Source organism: Corvus kubaryi, unplaced genomic scaffold, assembly GCF_017639235.1.
Source record: "Corvus kubaryi isolate FWS band 111438036 unplaced genomic scaffold, C.kubaryi_AGA036_p1.0 37386, whole genome shotgun sequence".
Taxonomy (NCBI): domain Eukaryota; kingdom Metazoa; phylum Chordata; class Aves; order Passeriformes; family Corvidae; genus Corvus; species Corvus kubaryi.
Window position 1 is genome coordinate 2,699,850 of NW_024581128.1, and position 9,823 is coordinate 2,709,672.

Here is a 9,823-nt window from a genome sequence, read left to right on the forward strand (position 1 = left end):
CAATATAAGTTTTGAGTTCTTTTTTTTTTAAGCAGTAATTTATATCTAGTTCTGAGACACGATTTGGGCTCCTTGATTTTATTAAAAAAAAAGCTCCAAATCAAATTATTCCTGGGCTGCAAGTCATGCTTTAAAAAACTCCACTCTGAATGTGTGGTAATTAGAAACAAAACAACACATTTTCCTTCAGATCCACAAAGAGTCAGTTGCTGACATTTCTTAGACTGAGTCTGTTGCATTTCCATGTCGTGTGTCACAGGATAGGGGCTGGGAGGTTTTGTTTGGATGATTTGAATTCCTCGGTGGGATAAACACCCCCACCTTAGGTTATTCAGGCACCAAAGGTGATGTAAAATCTTGTTCTTCATGGGCAGAACAAAACGAAGCTGCTCCAGGAGCATCATCCCCACTCCCCTAGTGCTGGTGTGGCATTGCCTCTGTGGCTGGGGCATCACCAGGAGAAGGGGTGAGAGCACCCTTCCTCATGTGCCCTCCCTGGCCTTTTCTCCCTGTACAGCCCCTTCCCTGCTGAAGAGGTTGTCAGAAGCCTGAGGAGATATTTACTGGTGTGTACAGGTCTCATGTGGAGGTTAAACACAGCAGTACCAGTGTCTATGTGGTGCCAGCTTGAGGTGTGAGGAGGTGAACAGTACGTGCAAAGGTTTCAGCAACCTGGGGTGGAGGTGTTGGCAAGCTCTGGCAGTGCTAGCATGTGAATACTGTGCCCAAGGGGATGGGGAAGGTGGGAGGTTGAAAGACTGGAGCTATTTATTAGGTTGCTTTTTCCTAAGGGATATCTTGTTCCATAAAAGAACGAACAGAATTCAAGGATTGTGGGAAGAAAATTATTCAGAAACTGTGAACAGAGGTATGAAAGGGTCAATCAGAAGAGAGGACAAAAATATATCTGACATGTTTTCCTCCTGACCAAGGTAAATACCATGTCTTCTTTTTTTGTAAGATGAGAATTATTGAAAGGAAGGTCACAAGTTACAGATAAGACTAGAAATTCCTTTGGGATGGGCTCTCAAGCAAAATATATACAGTTCACTAGTAACAAAAACCAGATAGTCTGTATTGGTTTTTAATAAAAGAATTAATAGAATCGTGGAATAATAGAATCATTAAGGTTGGAAAAGACCTCAAAGATCATCTAGTCCAACCTTGATACAAACCATCCATGATACTCCCTCATAAACATACGTGTGTATGTTTATGCAGCTGTAATAGACGTGTGATTGTGTACATATATGTCTGCATGCATATGCACCTAAAACAAAAACTCAGCGTGCATCAAATGAAAAATAAAATGAGCTGCAAAATTATTTAAGGAAAAAAGTGATGAAAGTGGGTGAGAGCTGGGGCAGCAGTATGGTGGGGAGCTACCCCACTGCTTGGAAATATCCAGAAACCTTCTTAAACATTTATCAGCACCTTTCCTAACTTTGGGAGAAGGGCTGGGAGTGCCCCAAAACCCTGATTCTTCAGGAGATTCCTGTCAGGCAGGAAACCTTGTGAGAGCAGCATTGCTTGTTCTCTGTTCTTCTTCCAGCCCCAGAAAGCACACAGATAAGAAGAAAAATCAAAATAATTGAATATATACAAGACATCCACATTTGTATAAACAAAAAGCTTTGAAAAGAGAAAGAAGAATCTTTCATTCTTTTATTTTTTTTTCTCAAACTAAAAAAAAATAAAAGAAAAAGAAAAAGTCAGGCAGTTCTTATTTTATCCAGACCAGTTCATAAATCCCAAGTCATAAATCCACATGATATCCTGGGCTGCTGGATTTTGCATTTGGAGCTCTGAAAGACTGATAGCTGAAAGATTTATAAAATCCCAGGTAGCCAGAGTGCTCCCTATTGGCTCCACATCTGAGAGGTCCCCGCATCCTGCTTAGCCCAGAAAGCTGGATGTATGGGATATATTGTGTTCAAGAAGCAGCACACCCCCACCCTGCTATTTTCAGATGTGAGGAAGGCTAAAAATTTGATCATGTGAGGTGGATGGGCCCTGGTTGGGACTTTTCTGCACAGACATGGGCACAGCCACAAGCTGGGGTTGCCCAAAGATTGCTGCCACCTTCTGCAAAATTATACCATGGTTTGTGTCATAGATGTATGATTTACCTTGTGTGGTAGACCTGGCCATAAACAGCAGAATTGTTTCAGCTGCTTTGAATACATACCTAATTTTGTTTCTTGGAATATCATTGAGCAGCAGTGACTGCTCAGTAAGAACAGGGGATCAGCACTAGGCCAGAAGATGATGATACTTAGCAGGGAACATGACCAGCCCCTTAACAAGAAAACGGTGCCTGAGATGCCTCAGATAAAGCACAGGTTGCAAACAATTCAGCTGTCAAAGCAGCAAGTCACATTTCCCAAAGAGCACTGAAAGATGATGGTGTGAGGTTTTTCTCATCAGTTCAGTGGATGTTACAGGTGGGATCATGTGTACTGGGGTGAAGGTCCCCCAAAACAGACCCTCTGAAGACTGATTTCTGCTATTTTTCTGTATCCACAGGATGCTGAAAGCACGCTTAAAGCCTTTCTTCCCTTACGTTCCTCTATCCTTCCTCAATGACCTTATTCGAACCTAATACTTTTCTTCAGACTTGTAATGACAGACATTTTTAATATGCTTCTGTTGAATTAATAAAAAAGATTTTAAAAACCCCTCTTCTGCAGTTACAAGATTTGTTTTATAGCTGTAACTAGCATCATTGTTACTGAGAAATTAAATGATTTGCTTTATGTTTCATATATTTTTATTCATGAGTCTGAATATATTGAAGTCCATGAGGAAAATCCTCCTTCACTCTCCTGGGGAAGGATGGTGGAATCAACCTGAGCTCTGCGTGTTTGGAGTTTTATTAGAAGCAGATTGTCCGGCTAAATTTAGATAATTTTTGTTGTTGTTTTTGTTTGTCTGACTCTATTAGTGGAAATTAAAATATTGCAATGGTTTATGCTCCCTGTGTGTTGTGAGCACCTCTGCCTTTGATCAGCCACCTGAAAGGAGCACCTTGAGTGGCTTGTCTTGCACACCATGGAGCTGCCTGACTCCAGCATGCTTCTTCCCCATCCCAATCACTGCCTTCACTAGAAACAGTACTCATTTAAGAGGCCGAACTAAACCAGACACAAACAGACCAAAGCATTTATACGAGGACTAAGTCAAACTCACGTCTGGAGAGGTTTATCTTGGTTATTCTTGAAATCCAAAGCTTTCCCAAGCCTGTTGGCGTCTCTCACAGGGTATCCTTCCCCTTCCCAAGCAGGATATTTTTTAAACCTCGAACTCCTGTGAACTGTATTTATGCCATATTTCATAATTTCCTCCTGCTTCCTTACACTTTATCTCTCTCTCAGCTGGGTTTGAGACATCCGGAGCTCACAGCTGTTGAGTGCAATACCATGGCCAGGGATGGGGCTGCCTACTCTATCCATCCGGGCTGTGGGTGCATGATTATTTAATCCGGCGCGGCTCTACAGGTCAGGTGGCCCTGTCCTGCTTCAGGAGGATGAATTTGCTAGGTTTTTTTGCCACTTTGGCATTTCTAGCACCTTTGACAATGGCATTTGGTGCCCCATAGCCACTGATTTTGGGAACTTTGCTTCTGTGAATATGCCCATGTCCCCTGACTTTATCAGTGTCATTCATCTTGAAATGCTCACATGGGCTTTGCTGGTTGCTCATCAAGGAGATTGTGCTGAAATGAATCCCCTGGTGAAGAAGAACTACCGGAACAGGGTGAAGGGCAAACGCTCACTTGTGTGTGCTGATCATCCCCTTCAGCCTGCATTACCACTTATGCCTTTGGAAGGAAGAGGTTTCTTTCTCTTTCAAAACAGAGATTTGGGGTGTAGAAATATGTTTTGCAGTTTTAAATGTGCAAGTCTTCTTTAAATTTCGTCTTATTAAAAGCATCTACAGAAGCTCTTTTCTCGTAATTCTGTAACCATTTCACTAATTAAAAATGCTGTACAAGGACTAGTATTGAGCTATAGAAATGAAAGGTCAATACATGAACAACACTTCATTTGTAAATAATACAGCTCTGTAATCAATTATCTCATTTTCACAGAAGACATATTAATCTACAAGCAAAGAATGGAGACATTTAGAGGATGTACAGAGGGGATCTTTAAATGTTAAATGTTCTTTAGCATGTGCTAAATAAAGAGTTTGGCAGAGTGAAAATGTAGCACACAGCACTGACACTCCAGGGAGAGTCTTTAGGTCAAGTGATTTGTACCTTCAAAATAGTTCTCCATAGCACTGTAAAGCGTCTCTGTTGGTAGCAGGGAGGTGGGTTAATGTTGTTTAGGATGTTAATTGTAGCAGGAAAAATACTGCAAAAATTAGAGAAAAAGGTGGTCTGCAAAGAAAAAGGTGCCTATTTTAATAGATGAATCAGCCCTCTCTGCACTGCAATTTTCTTTCTGTCAGCACCGTGAAGTGAGTTTTCTTACCCCTGCTTTTCCATAAAACCAGGCTGCTGGATGGCAGGTTGGAGCTGAGCCGCGCTTATGGAAGAAGCTGTGTGGCCAAGTGTCCTCGATACCCCGGGCACGAGCTGGGAAACGCTCCTCCAGGTAACACAGCATCCCCCTGAAGTCCATGTGGGATGCTTTCCTCTTCCGTGGGTTACAGTAGGAATCCACATAAGGTTTTAAAAATGTAACAGTTTCTGGGTGCTGGAGATTCTGTGCATGACTTCTAAATATCATTAAGGAAAATCACAAGAAGACCCATTCCCTGACCTAAAAACAGCTTAGGCTTCCCATCAAATGGAAAGGAAAGGCTCTTGCCACCTCTGTTGGGGGCTGGGTTACACTGTATGCTTGTTTACTGAATTTTACAAGACTGAGGTGGTAGAAAAGCAGGGGATGAATGTAATTTCATTTTCACTTTGCCTGTTCCATTTGTCTGTTTGCATTGGATTTGCAGTACATCCATCCCATGCTTGCCCCTAATTTCCAGCTTTAAAATTTCTATCAAATACATGTTGGGACCAAAGGGGAAAACATCTTACCCCACCACCCCCAGCTCTCCCCACACCCAGTGCTCATAATTCTATTGATTTCATCCCACCTCCTGTCTTGCCCTCCTCTATCCATGGCTGTGTGGGAGGAGCAAGGAGTGGGGTGATGGGAACAGCCCCACCAATGTAAGCCCTTGCATGAGGGGAGGGTCTCCCTCCCACTCCCCTTTCCCACAGTCCACTCTTCCCTTCTCCCACACTTCCTGCTGGACAAATCCATTGCCTAGGCCAGGAGAAGGCTTAAAAAAAAAAAAAGAAAGAAAGAAAGAAGGATGAGAAAAAAAAGAAAGAGGGAATTGTTTTCAGCAGACTTCACAAGCCAAAGTGGATGTGGGAAGGGTGGAGGCTGGGGAGAAGATGCACTCTTTAGCATCAGCCATAAATGTGACTCTAATACTTTGCCTCATTCCCCTCTGTTCTCTTTTCACAAACAGAAATACACACTTGTCACATGTTAATTAAACAAGGCACTATCCCAGCTCCCTCCCAGATGACCGGGGGGTACCAGAGCAAAGAGCCAAGACCACCAACACCACCAGTGTGAAAGAGGAGAGGGAAAGCTAGGGATTTAAGGAGGCTTGATCTCACTCTCTCCACGTGGCTGATACCAAGGGTAAGTCACCAGCAATAGCAAAGTCCTCATGAAAATCTCTTCTGGCCTGTGCAGCAGGAAAGGTGGTTATGGAATTGGTGCTGCCAAAGGAATGGCATGTAGCGAGGTGCGAAGGCAGGAGCACTGTCTGCCTCGTAATGGATATTGCAGTGAAGTGTGAAGATATCCACTTTGTCTTTAAGAACAAAACTTAGGTTAGGATGGAAGAAAAAAAGACCCCTAAGCCTAAATATTTCCAGGCTTGCTCACCCCTGTGGGTTTGGTGCACTCTGTAGCTGCTTGACCTGCAGGGCCTTTCAGAGCTCTCTGCGAGTCTCTGTTGCAAAATAAATGTTACTTTACCATCAAGTAAGAATGAAAACCATAAGATGCATGAGTGAGAAAAAAAGTGCCTGAACCGGAAAACCCCTTTCTTCTGTTTTAAAAGTCCTGGATGATCAAGGCTGTTCTGTTCACTCTGATTTAATCAGTTTGCAGATACCCAAATACACACCCAGCCATGGAAAGTGCTCTCCCTTTGATTCCAGCAAAATCCTTTCTAATTCTCTTTAAATGTTCCAGGGCTTTTTGAAATGATTGCTATCAATGCCAACCAAATGCTTTAGATCTCTTTTTTTCTTTACTTTGCCTGTCTTTAAGTACTTGCTTTATTTCTATGCAGCCCAGTTACAGCTGTACATGGAAAAAGTATCTAGAAAACAGATCTGGTTTGCTTTAGCCTTTATGCCATATAGAGTTAGACACTTTAATCTTCTTTACATTTACTTAGTTGCTTTAATATGATTGCTGTAACTCCTATACTTTCTTTTTTTCCATATAACTTATTAAATATTTATAATACAGAAGCCCATACACATCACATAGGTTGGACTTTTATTACATTAAGCTCGACATAGCTATCCTAGTAAATCATAAGTCATGTTCCTCCTAAAAGTTAAAAACCAGGATTGTTCAGCTGAGCTTGGACTGAATTTATGAGGGACCAGCTCAAAAAAAGCTAAGCCGGTTAAAACAAGAGATAGACTTGTTTAACCAGAAAATAATAGATCCCCTAAAGTGCTGGATCTGCAATGTTTACCATGGGTAGGAGCACCAGGACACGAGCAATATGCTTGGGAGTCCAGTGCAGCAGCTTTGGGTACTTGTGACTGCTCATGTTAAGGCATGGTCTTGCAGCCACCATGAGAATGCTGCTGCTTCTTCCATCACTGGTTCTCGGTTCCCTCCATGCCCTTGCCAAGCCATGGCCGCACATGATTTCTCCCCAGCATGAGCCTGCATCCCTTACTACTACACTGATGCCTCATGCACCCCATCCCAGAGTGGAGTGGGGTGCCCAGCTCTGAAAAAAACCCTCCCCAGCTAAGTCCACCCCCCCTCGGTGGTGGTGCCTCAAGTGAGGGTACGATCTCTAGCACCCGGACTCTTCCGTCCTCAGGTACGTTTGGACAGATGTGCACTGGGTTCCCAAGTTTAGACAGAAACCCTCTTCCAAGCTCCCTTCCCATTTTTGCAGCTAATATTCCTTCATGCACTGTCTGTTATGTCGTTATTAAAGCACAGCTTGCCAACAACTGGGGAAGAAATACACTCCCCACTCTGCAACGCTTCCTTTGCCCAGCTCGGAAGCAGGAACCAGGCGGCTGGGTCTGAGGGTGGCTGCTTCTCACCTGCCTTCCTCCACATAAACTTTCTCTGTGGAATGAAAAATGGACATTTGTGTTTCAGCAGACCATAAAAATGACATTTGAAAACTTTTCAAGACTTTTCCAAGTTGGAACTGCCTTGAAAGACATCAGACCACATTGCCATATGGATTGGTGGCATCTGGTTTAATGCACGCAACACTGTGTCACCACCCTCCCCTTCCATGATGGGACCAGCCATCCTGCAGGGATGTATTCACTTTAGGATGGTCCTTAACATTTTTTGCACTTTCTCCAGCTCAATGCTGCAGCTTTCTGCAGTCACTCACACCATTTATGCTCTCAACCAGCCAGGTACAGGCAACTTAATACACACAGAAACAAGTGGCCTCTTCCCTACCCCATGCATGTTTGCTTTTTTCTTCCTCATTCAAAAACTTCCACTGGAAGCATTTAGAAGCAAACAAAATGATATTCTGCTTCAGCTGGAAAGTTTTGCTTTATTTCTTTGTTGAAAAGACTTTTTGCATATTTGACTTTTTTCTCCTCTTACTTCTCACATTCCACACCACTTGGAGTGGTAGGATGACAGACATTCATGATGCTGCTGCTTCTTCCATTGCCATTTCTCCACTTAGTCCATCCCTCTGCTGAGCCATAGGCATGTGAGATTTCTCCCCAACATGAGCTTGTAATCCTTGCTGCTGCTCTGATGCCTCACACACCCCATCCCAGCACGATGTGAGAGACACAGCTCTGAATAAAACCTTTCTGGAGTTAAATTTTTTTAAAACTTCTTTATTTTTTAAACTTCTGTTCCTCTCCTTCCCCACTCTCCTTCCTTTTCTCTAGCTTGCTTAATTTTACCTTGCCTTTCCCACTCTGAAAAACCATATATGAAACTATATGAAACAGTATATTTGCCTCTTTGTGTGGTTTCAAAAATAAAACCAAGACTAATTGAAAAAGATGATGAAACACACTATTTGGGAGGAAGGTAGGAGGAATTCTTTTTCTCATCTTGAAAATTCTCTCTTGGCTGTTGGGTTGGGTTTTTATTTTCCTTACACCACATAACTTACAGAAATTGCAGACCATGGTCCAGGTCCCCACATTTTTGCTGTGGACTGCCCAAACACTGCGCACAAACAGACAACAAGAGCACAAGATAGTTATACCCAAGGGATTGAACACAATATTAATCCGAGAGAAACCTGTTATTTGGAAGTGGAGTTGTTCAGGTAAGCATATGCAGTTGCAAAAAAGAGGAGGTAGCCAGACTGTGGGGGAAAAAAGAAATTATGATCTTTAACAAGAACAACAAAAACAACAGCAACAATAATAAACAACCAAGAATAGTCATCAACAGGACATCAAGGTGAAATGACACCAGACAAGTCTAGTCTGCAGGAAGACTGTCTTTCAGGCAAGATTTCTATTGAAGTTAACGCTGATATCTGCCTGCTTTGTCCAAGTCATATAACATTTTTATATAGGACGTTCCCTCAGGTGGCCCTGAACACTGTGGGCATCAGTGAGATGTCAGTGGTTTTCAGGGAACAGGGTCTGAGGCTGGGATGTACCATGGGGGAAGTAGGTGGGTATCAGGAAGCCCTTGGAGGAGCAAGAAAGGCCTTCTGCTGACTTCAGCACACTTGCTCCAGCCATGGATAGTGCTGCTTCAGGTAATGAGCAATGGGAGAATACAACAGAAATAAGTATGTTTGTTGAAAGGCAAGCAGGACATTTTGATTTTTCCTGTTTGGGCTCTTGCCCCTACTGGGCATGAAAAACTGCTACCTGGGCACCTATTTCCCAGAGCTCTCCTTCTTCACTCATAACAAATACACCTTTTTTTGCACTCATTTAAAACCAATGCTTCAACAGACAAATCACAAGCTGAAGTTAAAACTAACAAGACAGTAAAAAACCAGCCCTTCCCAGTCTTACAGGTTAAGAAGGACTTGTTGATACACTCATGTCCCACACATGAACCTTTCTGTTCATATTTTACACCATCCAAACGCCATACGTGAAGCCCTACTGTCTGTTTTCTTCCTCCCACTTTTTTTAAAACAATTTTGTTTGGTTTGAGGAAGAGGGAAGATGGGCAAATCTTCCACTGAAATCTCCACTGACCATCTTGACAGTAGATTTTCCTGCCACAGACTTGTGACCTATCAGATCCCATGGGATTGAGACCAATGTGAACTTTTGGACTGTATTTGTCTCCAGCTTTTTGCTGCTACAGGTCATCAGCGGGTTACCCCGCTCAGAGGTAATATATGGAACATGCTTGAGCCTGACTGGAGAACACATTTCCATGGCATAATACACAAAGAATAAACAGACACTCTGTTTTCCAAACCTTCAGGAGAGGTTTGGAAAGCAGAGCTCCTATGGGCTGAATATTTCTTTATTTCCACATACTGATCTCCCCTTGCTTTCATCCTGCCAAAGAACTTTCCTCTTCTATCTTATGCACCCAACCCCCTGCAAAAAAAGGTTAATGAG

General features: G+C 42.8%; 1 long non-coding RNA gene across 6 annotated transcripts in view; it reads left to right on the plus strand.

The window, feature by feature from the left end:
• The window catches only part of LOC121668699, a 36,255-nt gene that overhangs the window by 16,320 nt on the left and 10,112 nt on the right, over positions 1-9,823 (plus strand). For all 6 annotated transcript variants that reach the window (XR_006017515.1, XR_006017518.1, XR_006017516.1 and 3 more), the window contains 2 exons: positions 4,501-4,601; positions 5,485-5,663. This is a non-coding gene — a long non-coding RNA (uncharacterized LOC121668699). The remainder of the gene's footprint in view (positions 1-4,500; positions 4,602-5,484; positions 5,664-9,823) is intronic.